The sequence below is a fragment of the Triticum aestivum genome, chromosome 7B (genome assembly GCF_018294505.1).
Source record: "Triticum aestivum cultivar Chinese Spring chromosome 7B, IWGSC CS RefSeq v2.1, whole genome shotgun sequence".
Taxonomy (NCBI): domain Eukaryota; kingdom Viridiplantae; phylum Streptophyta; class Magnoliopsida; order Poales; family Poaceae; genus Triticum; species Triticum aestivum.
This window is the reverse complement of record NC_057813.1, coordinates 154,707,224-154,721,657: the sequence shown is the minus strand read 5'-3', so window position 1 is coordinate 154,721,657 and position 14,434 is coordinate 154,707,224.

The window sequence follows — 14,434 nt, the reverse complement described above, 5'->3', positions numbered from 1 at the left end:
CGGAGATTATCAAAGGGCTCCTTCAGATCATCTATCAAGGTCTCCTTCTCTTTGGATTTCACCACAATGTCCTCCACATAAGCATGAACATTGCGTCCAATCTGATTGTGAATACAGTTCTGCACACATCGGTGATAAGTCGCCTGGGCACTCTTAAGCCCAAAAGGCATTGACACATAGCAGAAGGCTAAAAATGGAGTAATAAAAACCGTCTTCTCCTAGTCCTTAACTGCCATCTTGATGTGATGATAACCAGAATAAGCATCCAAAAAACTCAAAAGCTCACAACCCGCCGTAGCATCAATGATTTGATCAATATGAGGGAGAGCGAAAGGATCAGCCGGACAAGCTTTACTTAAGTCCGTGTAATCCACACAAATACACCAAGTGTTGTTCTTCTTAAGCACAAGCACCGGGTTAGCCAACCACTCTGGATGAAAAACTTCAATAATGAACCCGGCCGCCAAGAGCCGGGCCACTTCCTCGCCAATGGCTTTATGCCTCTCTTCATTGAATCACCGAAGAAACTACTTGACCGGCTTAAACTTTGGATCAATATTTAAAGTGTGCTCAGCGAGTTCCCTCGGTACACCCGGCATGTCAGAAGGCTTCCATGCAAAGATGTCCCGGTTCTCACGGATGAACTCGTTGAGCGCGCTTTCCTATTTGGGATCCATATTGGCACTGATACTGAACTGCTTAGATGAATTGCCTGGAACAAAATCAACAAGCTTAGTGTCATCGGCCGACTTAAACTTCATTGCCGGCTCATGGTCTGTGGTTGATTTTTTTCAAAGTCGTCATGTCTGCCGGGTCAACATTGTCCTTGTAAAACTTCAACTCCTCTGTTGCACAAACAGATTCAGCGTAAGCAGCATCGCCTTCCTCACATTCCAAGGCTATCTTCCGGCTCCCATGCACCGTGATGGTACCCTTATGACCCGACATCTTGAGCTGCAAATAAACATAACACAGTTGTGCCTTGAACTTGGCATAAGCCGGCCGTCCAAACAGGGCGTGATACGGGCTCTTGATTTTGACCACCTCAAATGTTAATTTCTCCGCCCTAGAATCATGCTCATCTTCGAAGGTGACCTCTAGCTCAATCTTACCCTCTGGGTATGCCGACTTACCAGGGACCACTCCATGAAAAACAGTGTTGGAAGTCTTGAGATTTTTATCAGTCAAACCCATGCGACGAAAAGTCTCATAATAGAGGATGTTAATGCTACTGCCTCCATCCATGAGCACTTTAGTGAATTTATATCCACAAACCTGAGGTGCCACCACCAAAGGCCAAGTGACCCGGATTATCAACCCAGGGAGGGTGATCTTCCCTACTCCATATAATAGGCTTCTCAGACCATCTCAAATAATGAGGAACTGCCGGCTCAACAGCGTTCACAACCCTCTTATGAAGCTTCTGGTCCCATTTGCACAACTAGTGGTAAACACGTGATACTGTCCACTATTCATCTACTTTGGATGACTCTGATATCCACCGTGCTGCTGCTGCTACTGACCTCCCTGGCCAGATTTCTGATTATAACCACCTTGATTACCCTGAGTGTTTTGAAAATTGGAATTTGAACCGCTGCTTGGGCCAAGAAAGTCGTCGCCACCTGAGCCGCCGTCAGGCCCATGATTATCGTCAAACATGTTGGAATTCTTGAAAGCCTTCATGATCATGCAGTCCTTCCTTAGGTGAGTGGCCAGCTTCTGTGGGGTACCGTGTCTCGGACAGGGATCATTCAGCAACTGTTCAAGCATGGGGCTTGACCCGCCGGACCGAGGGGGTGGCCTCCCCTTGCGTCGTTGATTGTTGCCCTGCGCATTGGTGTTAGCCACAAACTCCACGCTACCATCAGCCATACGTTTATTATTACCTCCTTGATTTTTCAGGTTAAGCTCAGGGCCCTTGCCGTTGCCATTCTTTTTCCCTTCCCTGTCTTTTCATCATCAGACTCTTGATCCTTGGTACTATCAGAGTCGGTGTACTTGACCAGAGCCGCCATCAGCTGACCCTGTCGGATTTCGGGTTCTGGCAGACCCTCAAGGTTCGAACACTGGGGTGCATGCGGAGATCACACCTCCAGCCTACCCATGTCTCACCGCCTCGCCAGGATCTAAAACTACATGAAGAACAACACAAGGGACACGAGATTTATACTGGTTCAGGCCACCATTGTGGTGTAATACCCTACTCCAGTTTGTGGTGTGGTGGATTGCCTCTGGGGCTGATGGGGAACAGTACAAGGGAAGAACAGCCTCGCGAGGGTCTGTTCTTGGCTGGTGCGATGAACTGCTAGGGGGAGTTCAGTCGCTTCTCTCTCTCTGTCTTTCTATCCTTGTTCATTCGATGCCTCTACCCTGTGGGTGGCTAGTCCTATTTATAGGCGAAGGCCCCGGGCCTCTTCCCAAATATTGAGCGGGAAGGGCGCCAACAATTGGCCATTTTGAAGGGGAACATCTAGTACACTTATCCTGACTAAAGTTGGTCCTCGCCTGCCAAAGACCCTGACGATGACGCCGGCTTGGGCTCCACGATGACCTCCATTCTGCCGTCCTGCTGGTCTTGGACTTGTTGCACCAAAATGGTTGCCTTTGCTTGATACCCTTGCCTACACTTGCCCCCTTTGCACCAAAGAGGAAACAAGGACTCTGCGCAGGCCGGCGCCCGCCTGGCCTTTGTCGTCATGGCTTGCATCACGGGCACCTTGTGAGGTACCCCGCCTTGATCTCTCCGCCTCCTCGCGAGCCAGCCTGACGAGGCCGTACTTGAGGAAGCCTCCTGTCCTCCGCCCCGCGAGGCTTGGCCCCTCGTGAGGGTCTTGAGCATGTGCTGATGAAGACGGGTCGTACTGGGCCACTCCTTGAGCCACGCCGTAGGCCGCAGGCAGGCAAGTCTGGGTACCCCCGTTCCCAGAACACCGATAGTAGCCCCCGGGCCCAAGGCGCGCTTGGACTTGGCTTAGCAGAGAAGCGACGAGGCAAGTGCGAAGCGCCACGGGCCCCAATAGCCTGCAGCCTTGGGCGCCACGTGGCGGTTGATTGGACGTGGGCGTCCTGGCTCCCCACGGCACCTCGGCAACTGCACAAATTGATAAGGGAGCGGTACCCGTCTAGGCTTACCTTCTTTGCCTTCTCCTTCACTGCCCAGATCCCCTTTCTCGCTCCTGTCCTTCTTGCTTCTGAAATCCCCAGATCTACTCCAACCCTGCATCCTAGCAAGGCATGGCGCCTCGCCAGATCCCAGCTGGAGCATGGTACTCGCTCGCTCTGGATCCTCCGAATGTGTCGGAGAAGAACCTTGCTCGGATGCGCCAGATGATGGTGGCGCAAGGCAACGACGGGGCGGCCGCGCTCAAGGTTGGCTCCGCCCTTCCCGAGGGCATGGGAAGCACCTTCTACCTGCTCTTCGTGAGCACCATCGCCGCCGGTCTGGTGCCCCATTTTTCTGAGTTCTTCCTTTCTGTTCTCCACCATTACAACCTGCAAGCTCTGCACCTCCATCCCAACTCTGTTCTTCTCCTGGCGATTTTCGTCTACTGCTGCGAGGCTCATGTCGGGGTGAGGCCTTCGGTGGCTTTGCTGCACCATTACTTCTACCTCCAGGTCTCCCACGGCCCCATCACCGCGTGCACGAGCTTTGTCGCGCATGGCAGCTCTAATGCCATCTCGAAGCCCGGGAAGAGAATTGAGGGCTTCAGGAGCAAGTGGGTCATGGTGGATGCTGGGCGCATCCACTCACGGCTGATTCTGCCCACGGGGCAGCCCAAGTCTGTTGACGCTTGGTCCCGCGCGGAGCTCGTTGATCCCTGCGCGAAGCCGGTGCTGGAGAGGATGGATGCGGACCTGTGGCCAGACAACATGGCGACGACGAAACTGACCGGGGCGTCGCTTCTGAGGGAGTTCCTGGAGCACCGGGTAGCTCCGCTCCGAGAACACCCACTTCCGCTCTGGAGGCTCGGGGGAGCCAATGCCGCCCTTCACTCGAACCCCGAAGTCCTGGCCGACAAGGATCTGGCCGCGGTCCTCCAATCCTTGGTTGGGGGTGACGTGGAGAGACTGGAAGGTGCTCCTGTGCCCCTGTTCCTTCGGGAGGATTGGGAGCAGGTGGTGAACTCCATGTCCGCATTCGACGAGGACGGGCCTGTGCCCGCGGAGGTTCCCGAGGGACCGGCGGCCCTGACGACGGTGAACGTATCCTCCGGCGACTCCAGCGGAGAGGAGGAAGAAGAGGAGGAGGAAGAGGAGCCCAATTCAGAGGCGACCGACGGGGAGTCGAGAGCGCCCCTCCCTCGGCATAGGTCCCGCACTCTTCGCCTCATGCCGGACGATGACGAGGAAGGCGACGAGCGGGGTGGCGAGAGCTCGCCCCTGATCCCAAAGAAGGACAGGACGGGGCTGGTTCCCCGCCGGTCTGCTCCGGCTCTGAGGCGATCTGCAGACGCGCCTCCTGCTCCCGAGCTTCTTGAGGTTGATCCCAGCATCCGGCTCTCAGGCTTCATGTTTGGCATGAGGTTGCTTGAGCCCGCGAGCGATGACGAGTAAGTGCTCGATTCTCGTTTTGCTTCTTGCTTCGTTGTTGAGGCTTGACATCCATATTCCTTGGCTAGGCCGGTGCCTGTGGCGAAGAAGCTAAAGGGGGCTCCTAAGGCTTCGTCCGAGGCAGCACCCCCACCCGCGGGAGAAGGGGGCGGCTAGACGCGAGCCTCTCCTGCCCGATCATCTTCGCGAGGCCTGGCGGGGCTAGCTGGAGTGAGCTCAGCCCCCATGGCCCAAGCGACTCCCGAGGTGTCCTTGCCTGACGCCACTGCCGCAGTCGTCGGGGCGCAGAAGGTCCGGACTCATGGTGCTGGGATTACGCTGCCGTCTTCTCCTCCTACTCCGCCAACTGCTATCTCTCCGACTCCTTCTACTGTCCTGGACCGTGCTGCTGCTGAGCTGGACCGTATGCGGAAAGATCTTCTGGGCGCCGACCCTCGCTTGGTGGCCGGGCGCCTGGAGCTGGCCTCCGGCTGGGTTTGCTCCGATGCTTCAGTCCGAGCAGCGCTGGCTCAGGCCACGACAGCTTGCGACGAGGGGAAGCAGGCCATCCTTGAGGCGAAGGCTGCTCGCGACGCCGCCTTGGGTGAGGTAGTAGATGTCCGAAGTCGCTGCGAGGCGCTGGAGAGCAAGCTGCAAGGCCTGTGCGACCAGCTTGCCAAGGAGGCCCGTGTCCTCGAAGAGAAGGAGGAAGACATGAAGGCTCGCGAGGCGGCCGCCAAGGACCGGGATGCTGAGCTTGATGAGCGCCATGGCCGCTTAAACGCGCTAGAGCAGGCGTTGGAGGCAAAGAGGATCGAGCTGGATGGCAAGGCGCGGGTCCTGGCCGAGGACCGCGTGGACTTCGCGAAGCTGGAGGTGAAGGCTCGCACCTTCTGAAGTCGCTCTATGACAGCGGCCTGGAAAGCCCGCTGGCCGGCGCCGAGGACGCCCTGCCAAGCTGCTTCCCTTCCTGGTCCGCGCCCTTGAAGATGTCGCCCTCGGCCTTAGCCCCACGGCTGAGGCTGAGGCGCGTGTCCTTTCTTCTGCAGCGCTGATGCGCGTCTTCACCCACGTCTACCTTCGCAACCCCGGCGTTGAACTTGACAGCCTGCTGGAGCCCGTGAGTGGCGAGCTTGCCACCGTCGCTGCTGAGGCCGTGAAGGGTTGAGCAGAGGCTCTGCTGGCGAAGTTTCGGGCCTTCAGCACCAAGCCGAAGCGAGGCGCTGCCGGTCCTGAGGCTCCGCGGGGTGAAGTCGCCCAGTGCAGCTCCATCACCAGCGATGGCACCACCAGAAAGTAACCCCTTCGCGGCTCCCGTCTTGCTTCTAGCTCCTGAGTCGTTTAAACTTGTGTTTGGCGTTGTCAAATCACTCTATGGACTGTAATATTTGCTTTTGAATTGCTTGAGATTTGTGCCTTTCCTTCCTATTTGTTTGTGTTCTACGTCGGTATAGCCCGGCCCCGTGCATACCTCAGCCGCCATTAGCCTCGACCGGAAACCAGGACGGGACCAAGGAGTGAGGGGCTACGTGACAAGTTAGGCTCCTGAGTCGCGATGCTCAGGAGTCCCCCTTGATGCACAAACAGCAAGTAGGGAGGTGAAATGTATGGGTGAATTTACCGTTCTACGTCAGCAGAGCCCGGCCCCGCACATACCTCAACTGCCGTTAGCCTTTCGGAACTAAGGGGTGAGGGGCTATGTGACCAGTTAGGCTCCTGAGTCGCGATGCTCAGGAGTCCCGCTTGACGTTCAAACGGCCTTCGTACCTTGGCTCCGCTCGGGGAGAGGCGTGCGACGAACCAGGCCCGAGGGGCCTGGCTAGGTGGCGTGCGCCTGGGCGTGACCCAGGTGTAGCCCCCGCGCCCAGCCCCCTCGCGCGGCACTCCCGAGGGGAGAAGTTACGATGAGGCTGGACATTGAGCTCTGGGCTCCCTGAGGTTGATGCGGCCGGGGGACACCCTCAGTTGTTTATCACCAGCGCGGAGCATAGCGCTTCCGTATGTGTACGGGCATAGCCGCTCCTCGGCAGTGTTGTCAGCCAGCGCGGAGCATGGTGCTTCCACTAGTGCGTGGGAGGGGGCTCCCCTCTAGGAGGAACCCCCGAGGTGTGTACAGCCCCGCCCTGACACGTGGCTGGCACGGTAGGGCCTGACGAGGTGTATCTGGGCACCCGTGAGCCAGCGCGGGGCTCACGGGGCCCTACCTCAAGGCAGGTTGCGCCTGGCTCTGGGCCTTTACTTGTAATGTGTTCCTGCAAATCTGGTTAGATGTCGGTGCTCTACGTCCTCGGGTCCCGGCCCTCGAGCGGACTCAACCGTCGCTGGTATGCGAGGTCGCGATGCCGTGGACAAGGCCAGAGGGTGAGGGCTGGAGAGCCAGTAAGAGCCCATGAGTCACGATGCTCAGGTACCCCCCTTTAATGTGCAAGCGGCCAACATGAAGAAAGAAGGGTGCCATAGGCAGGCATCAAACAACAATCATGATGGGTCAAACGCATGACCCAAATAAACGCGGGAGGGATACATGCCACCGGGTCTGGCCCGGGTAGCTTGGGGATAATGCAGCCTGAGGGGCGCCCCCGATAAAGTAAGCTGAAAACATGAACTAAAGGGATACATGCCGCAGGGACGGACCCACGCGGCCTGGGAATGATGCAGCCCTAGGAGGCGCTCCCAGCTGAAAATGAAACTCGAAGGATGTCACCTGATGATGCTGAGGATGGAGCGATGTTGAAGTAGCAGATGGCGCGCACTGCGGGAGACGATCTTCACGAGCCTCTAGGCCCAGGGGCCTCGGGAGGCTCTGGAGGCGCTGGCGGCTCCTCACGGACCATCTCCATCTCCGCCAGGACTGCGGACTGCCTGACCGCCTGAGCCTCCAAGATGCTCCTTGAGGGAGTCCTGGACTAGGGGGTGTCCGGATAGCCGAACTATCATCATTGGCCAGACTCCAAGACTATGAAGATACAAGATTGAAGACTTCGTCCCGTGTCCGGATGGGACTTTCCTTGGCGTGGAAGGCAAGCTTGGCAATACGGATATGTAGATCTCCTACCATTGTAACCGACTCTGTGTAACCCTAGCCCTCTCCGGTGTCTATATAAACCGAAGGGTTTTAGTCCATAGGACGAACAACAATCATACCATAGGCTAGCTTCTAGGGTTTAGCCTCCTTGATCTTGTGGTAGATCCACTCTTGTACTACCCATATCATCAATATCAATCAAGCAGGAGTAGGGTTTTACCTCCATCGAGAGGGCCCGAACCTGGGTAAAAACACCGTGTCCCTTGTCTCCTGTTACCATCCGCCTAGACGCACAGTTCGGGACCCCCTACCCAAGATCCGCTGGTTTTGACACCGACATTGGTGCTTTCATTGAGAGTTCCTCTGTGTCATCACCTATAGGCCCGATGGCTCCTTCGATCATCAACAACGACGCGGTCTAGGGTGAGACTTTTCTCCCTGGACAGATCTTCGTATTCGGCGGCTTTGCACTGCGGGCCAATTCGCTTGGCCATCTGGAGCAGATTGAAAGCTATGCCCCTGGCCATCAGGTCAGATTTGGAAGTTTGAACTTCACGGTCGACATCCGCGGAGACTTGATCTTCAACGGATTCGAGCCACAGCCGAGCGTGCCGCACTGTCACGATGGGCATGATCTAGCTCTGCTACCGGACAGTGCCCTGGAGGCCGCACACGAGTCCGCTCCGACCCTCAACTCAGAGTCGACTGCGCCAATCGAGGATGGGTGGCTAGACACCGCCTCGGGGGCTGCTACCTCTATGGCGATGGGGCCGAATACCAACCCTGTCCCTTGTGAAACTCGTGACTCCGAGGTGCCGGACTCCTCGCCGGGCTCCGAACCTCCCGTGCCCCTACCGGAATCCGATTGGGCGCCGATCATGGAGTTCACCGCTACGAACATCTTTCAGCACTCGCCTTTTGGCGACATCCTGAATTCGCTAAAGCGTCTCTCTTTGTCAGGAGAGCCTTGGTCGGACTATGGCCAGGACGGTTGGGATACGGACGACGAAGAAATTCAAAGCCCACGCACCACCCACTTCGTAGCCACTGTCGACGACTTAACCGACATGCTAGACTTCGACTCCGAAGACATCGACGGTATGGACGACGACGCCGGAGACGACCAGGAAACAGCGCCTACCGGTCACTGGAAAACCACCTCATCATACGACATATACATGGTGGACACCCCAAAGGATTGGAATGGCGAGGGAATAGTGGAGGAAGATCCCTCCAAGAAACAGCCTAAGCGCCGACGTCAGCGGCGCCGCTCTAAATCCCGCCACACCAAGAATGGAGATTCCGGCACCGAAGACAATAACACCCCGGACAGTGCCGAAGACAACCCCCTCCAGCAAGATTCAGCACAAGAGGACGGAGAAGCCAGCCCTCACGAGAGAGCGGCGGGTGAAGAGGTAGAGGACGATAATTACATTCCTCCCTCCGGAGACGAGGCAAGCCTCGACGATGACGAATTCGTCGTGCCTAAGGATCCCGTCGAACAAGAGCGTTTTAAACGCAGGCTTATGGCCACGGCAAGCAGCCTCAAGAAAAAGAAGCAACAGCTTAGAGCTGATCAAGATCTGCTAGCCGACAGATGGACCGAAGTCCTTGCGGCCGAAGAGCATGAACTCGAACGCCCCTCCAAAAGCTACCCCAAACGCAAGCTGCTGCCCCGATTAGAAGAGGAAGCATATAAACCTACATCACCAGCGCACAATACTGCCGACCGGCCACCTCGTGGACGAGACAGAGAGGCCTCTAGACCCTCCACTAAAGCCGTACCCCGGCATCACTCGAAAAGTACAAAGCCACGGGGGAATGCGCCGGACTTGCGAGACATATTGGAGGATAAGGCAAGACAATCAAGATCGATCTACGGATCACGTGGGCGCCCCACGACACGCGACGACAACCGTGATGCCGGATACAGTAATTCCGGACGGGCCAAACACAGTAGACAAAGCTCGCTTGAGCTACGTCGTGATATAGCCCAATACAGAGGCGTCGCACACCCACTATGCTTCACAGATGAAGTAATGGATCATCAAATCCCCGAAGGGTTCAAACCCGTGAACATTGAATCATACGATGGCACAAGAGACCCCGCGGTTTGGATCGAAGACTATCTCCTTCATATCCACATGGCCCGCGGCGACGATATTCACGCCATCAAATACCTCCCACTCAAGCTTAAAGGCCCAGCTTGGCATTGGCTTAACAGCCTGCTAGCAGAATCAATTGTGTGTTGGGGGGACCTGGAAGCCGCATTCGTTGATAACTTCCAGGGCACATATGTGCGACCACCAGACGCTGATGACCTAAGCCACATAATTCAGCAGCCAGACGAATCGGCCAGACAATTCTAGACACGGTTCTTAACCAAGAAAAATCAAATCGTCGACTATCCGGATGCAGAGGCCCTCGCAGCCTTCAAACATAACATCCGCGACGAGTGGCTTGCCCGGCACCTAGGACAGGAAAAGCCGAAATCCATGGCAGCCCTCACATCAATCATGACCCACTTCTGCGCGGGAGATGACAGCTGGCTAGCCCGCAGTAACAACCTCAACAAAAATCCTGGCAGTCCGGATACCAAGGACCGCAATGGCAGGTCATGTCGCAACAAGCAAAAATGCCGCATTAACGGCGATAATACTGAGGATACGGCAGTCAACGCCGGATTCAGAGGCTCTAAACCCGGTCAGCGGAAAAAGCCATTCAAAAGAACTACTCCGGGTCCGTCCAATTTGGACCGAATACTCGACCGCTCGTGCCAGATACACGGCACCCCCGAAAAGCCCGCTAATCACACCAACATGGATTGTTGGGTATTCAAGCAGGGAGGCAAGTTAATTGCCGAAAACGATGACAAGGGGCTGCATAGCGATGACGAGGAAGAGACCCAGCCGCCGAACAATAGAGGACAGAAGGGTTTCCCCCCACAAGTGCGGACGGTGAACATGATATACGCAACGCACATACCCAAAAGGGAGCGGAAGTGTGCACTCAGGGACGTATACGCGATGGAGCCAGTTGCCCCAAAGTTCAACCCATGGTCCTCCTTCCCGATCACTTTTGATCGAAGGGACCACCCCACCAGTATCCGCCATGGCGGGTTCACCGCATTGGTTCAAGACCCAATCGTTGATGGGTTTCACCTCACTAGAGTCCTAATGGACGGCGGCAGCAGCCTGAACCTGCTTTAGCAGGATACAGTGCGCAAAATGGGCATAGACCCCTCAAGGATTAAACCCACAAAGACGACCTTCAAAGGCGTCATACCAGGTGTAGAGGCCAATTGTACAGGATCAGTTATACTGGAAGTGGTCTTCGGATCACCGGATAACTTCCGAAGCGAGGAGTTAATCTTCAACATAGTTCCGTTCCGCAGCGGCTACCATGCACTGCTTGGACGAACCGTGTTTGCAAAGTTCAATGCGGTGCCGCACTATGCATACCTCAAGCTCAAGATGCCAGGCCCTCGAGGAGTCATCACGGTCAACGGAAACACTGAACGCTCCCTCCGAACGGAGGAACACACAGCGGCTCTCGCGGCAGAAGTGCAGAGCAGCCTCTTAAGGCAATTCTCCAGTCCGGCTGCTAAATGCCCGGACACCGTCAAACGCGCCCGAAGTAACCTACAACAAGACCACCTGGCACGTTCCGAGCACGCGTAGCAATGCGGCTCCAACCCCAGCCCTTGCAAAATTGCAAAACCAGTACCCCGCGTATATCACTACACTCTGGAAATACCATGGGCAAAGGGGGAGGGGCACGACCATGGCAGGCCCAGAGTGCGGCTCAACCACACCAGGGGCTCCCAAGTGTGTCATCCTTTTTCTTTCTTTTTTCTTATCCTCAGGACTCCATTTACCTGAGGCCCTGTCCGGCAGCAGACCTGCCGAACTAACGATGCAACAGCCAGGGAAGGAGAAAAAGCTACGACGAGTATCCAGGTGGTCTCCATTACGAGCATTATACCTGTTTTATACACCATTCCGCAGCCTACCCCTGGAGGGGGACATGCTAAATAGTTCCACCCCTTGCTTATCGCACTATTTGTATCGTTCTGCATTCATGGCAGTATTTTTTTAATAAACAATGCATCGCTTTTTGCCCATAATTGCATTCCTTTCTTATACATATGTTCATTTATGACATGCTGCATCCGTACACTTTGGTACAGCTAAATACACCAGGGGCTTAAGTTCCCCACATCATGGTGTGATAAGTCCGAACACTTTCACAAGTGCGGCACCCCGAACTTATAGCATTATATGCATTGGCTCCGAATCATGTCTTGGGTCAATAGTTGGGTTTGCCCGGCTCCCATGTTTTGGTACCTTACGTTCCGTTATATCGGCTAAGGTAGCACTGGGAGAACCACTGCGATTCTGCCCCAGTTGAGCTGGGCGAGCACCTCAGTGGAGAAAGCTAAAACTGACCGTCATGATGGGGCGAGAGCCAGTCGCTGTTCGAGAGGTTTTTTTGAGTCCCTAAAGAATTATGCCGCTTAGAGCGAGGAACCGGCTTTGTCCGGCCCAGGCGCGGATAGCGCCCAGAATTCGGCCTTTCGAACACTAGGGGCTTCGCCGAAATTTAAAATTATAGAATTTTATGGCTAAGTGAGAGTGTTCAAGCATTATAAGTCCGGTTGCCTCGTTCGTTGTGTTGAGCGCCTCCCTAGATGGACCCAAAAATGGGAACAAGAGCGCTCAAGTTTATCCCGAACACTCCAGCACTCGTGGCATGGGGGCTGAAGCCGGTGACTTGCCATCTCTTGGATTTGATAAACGGCCGCAAAGAAGGTAATATTTTAAATTAACAAGCGTTGCTTAGCGCATATCAACAAAGTTTTCAGCGCATAGGATAACAAAATGCGAGTCTACTCAAATATTACATCTTTGGAGCACTCACCCGCAATAATGCGGGCACCCTTCAGGACACCCTTATAATACATCTCGGGTGTGCGATACTCCTTGCCCGGCGGTGGCGCATCCGTCACAAGCTTCTCAGCATCCATCCTGCCCCAGTGCACTTTAGCACGGGCAAGGGCCCGACGGGCACCTTCAATGCAGGCGGAGTGCTTGATGACTTCAACCCAAGAACACGCATCCACCAGCCGCCGCACCAGGTCGAAGTAGCTCCTAGGCATGGCCTCTTTGGGCCATAGCCGAACTATAAGGCCCTTCATGGCCTGTTCGGCCACCTTGTGGAGCTCGACCAGCTGCTTCAGCTGGTCGCTAAGGGGCACCGGATGTCCGGCCTCAGCATACTGAGACCGAACACCTTCTCCATCGAGCTCCCCTCCTCGGCTCTGTAGAAAGCGGCAGCATCAGACATGCTGCGAGGCAGATCTGCGAACGCTCCTGGAGAGCTCCGAATTCGGGTAAGTAACAGGTAATTCACTTTTACATGCTTGCTTTGCATGAAGAATGCCTTACCCGCCGCTATTTTCTTCAATTCCTCGATTTCCTGGAGGGCCTTGTGGGCTTCGGCCTTAGCGGCTTTGCCACTCTCAAGAGCCGACGCAAGCTCGGACTCTCGAGTCTTCGAGTCACGCTCCAAATTCTCGTGTTTTTCCACGAGAGCCTGGAGCTCTTGTTGTACCTCCGCCACCCGCGCCTCCTGCTTCTCTCGCCCGGCATGTTCCGCGGCCGCATTGCGTTCCGCAGCGGACACCGCCTCCTTCAGGGTCGCCACCTCGTTTGTAGCCCCTGGAGTACCCACGTTATCCTTGTCATTTCTCTTGCAACCAAATCCTTTTCTGTAAGGTACAAATTTAATACGGTGTTACTCACCTTCCTTGTCCTCGAGCTGCTTCTTGGCATGGCTGAGCTCGCTCTCGGACTTGACCTCCGCAGTTAGTGCGGCAGAGGTCAGCAGCGCGACCTGCATTCCCATATTGACATATTTTTTAAGACTCCTACGTATATCTTTTTAGATCCTCAGTCCGGCTTTTCTTTCCGAACACCGAACCGAGCATCAGAGGCTACTGTCTATGCGGTATTATATTACATATCTTAAAATTCTTACCTCAAAGTCTGTTAGAAGGCTGCTGAAGGCTTCGGTCAGCCCGCTTTTGGCGAGCTGAACCTTCTGAATCACCGCACTCATGATAGTGCAGTGTTCTTCTTTGATGGAAGCGCCGTTGAGCGCCTCCAGCAAGTTATCCGGCGCCTCCGGTTGGACGGAGGCCGCCGGCGTCATAGTCTTGCCCTTCTTACGAAGGGGCCGTCCATCGGACTCCGGAACCACTGAAAGTTCCGGTGGGGAGTCCGGTCCGAAGTCCAGGAGGTTGCCCTGCGGCACCTCCGGGGCCTCCTCTTCCTGGTGGGTCCCTTTCTGGGATCCCACCTTGCCGTCGTCAGCGTCGCGGGGGGAGGAGGCGGCCGGAAGTGAAGTGTTATTCACATCCGACAGGCCCAAGGACCCGCTCAACGAAGCGGGAAGATCGTCCTTGGGCGGACTACAGGGTTGTATGCGGCGTTAGAAAAACACCATGCGGCAAAAAGAAAAATCATGAGCTATTTAGGAGTCCGGATACTTACGATCTTGCCAGGGGCTTGGCCCTTGAGGGCCATTCCTCGTCGCCAGCATTGGCGTTGGTGGAACTGTCCGGGGGAAGGGTCCTTCCCTTCTTGGACCCTTCGGCCTCCCCTGTTGGGGAAGCCTTCCTCTTCTTCTCTCCCCCCGCCGGGGGGAGACCTCTTTCTTCTCCTCCTCGTCTTCGTGGGAGGAGTCCGCCTCGAAGTCATCGGACGATGAATCCGATATCACCTGGCGCCGGGAACTCCTCCGGGTTCCCGTGGCCTTCTTCTTGGTCTTCTTCTCTGGCACCAAGTAAGGCGCCGGGGCTAGCAGCCCTGTCAAACG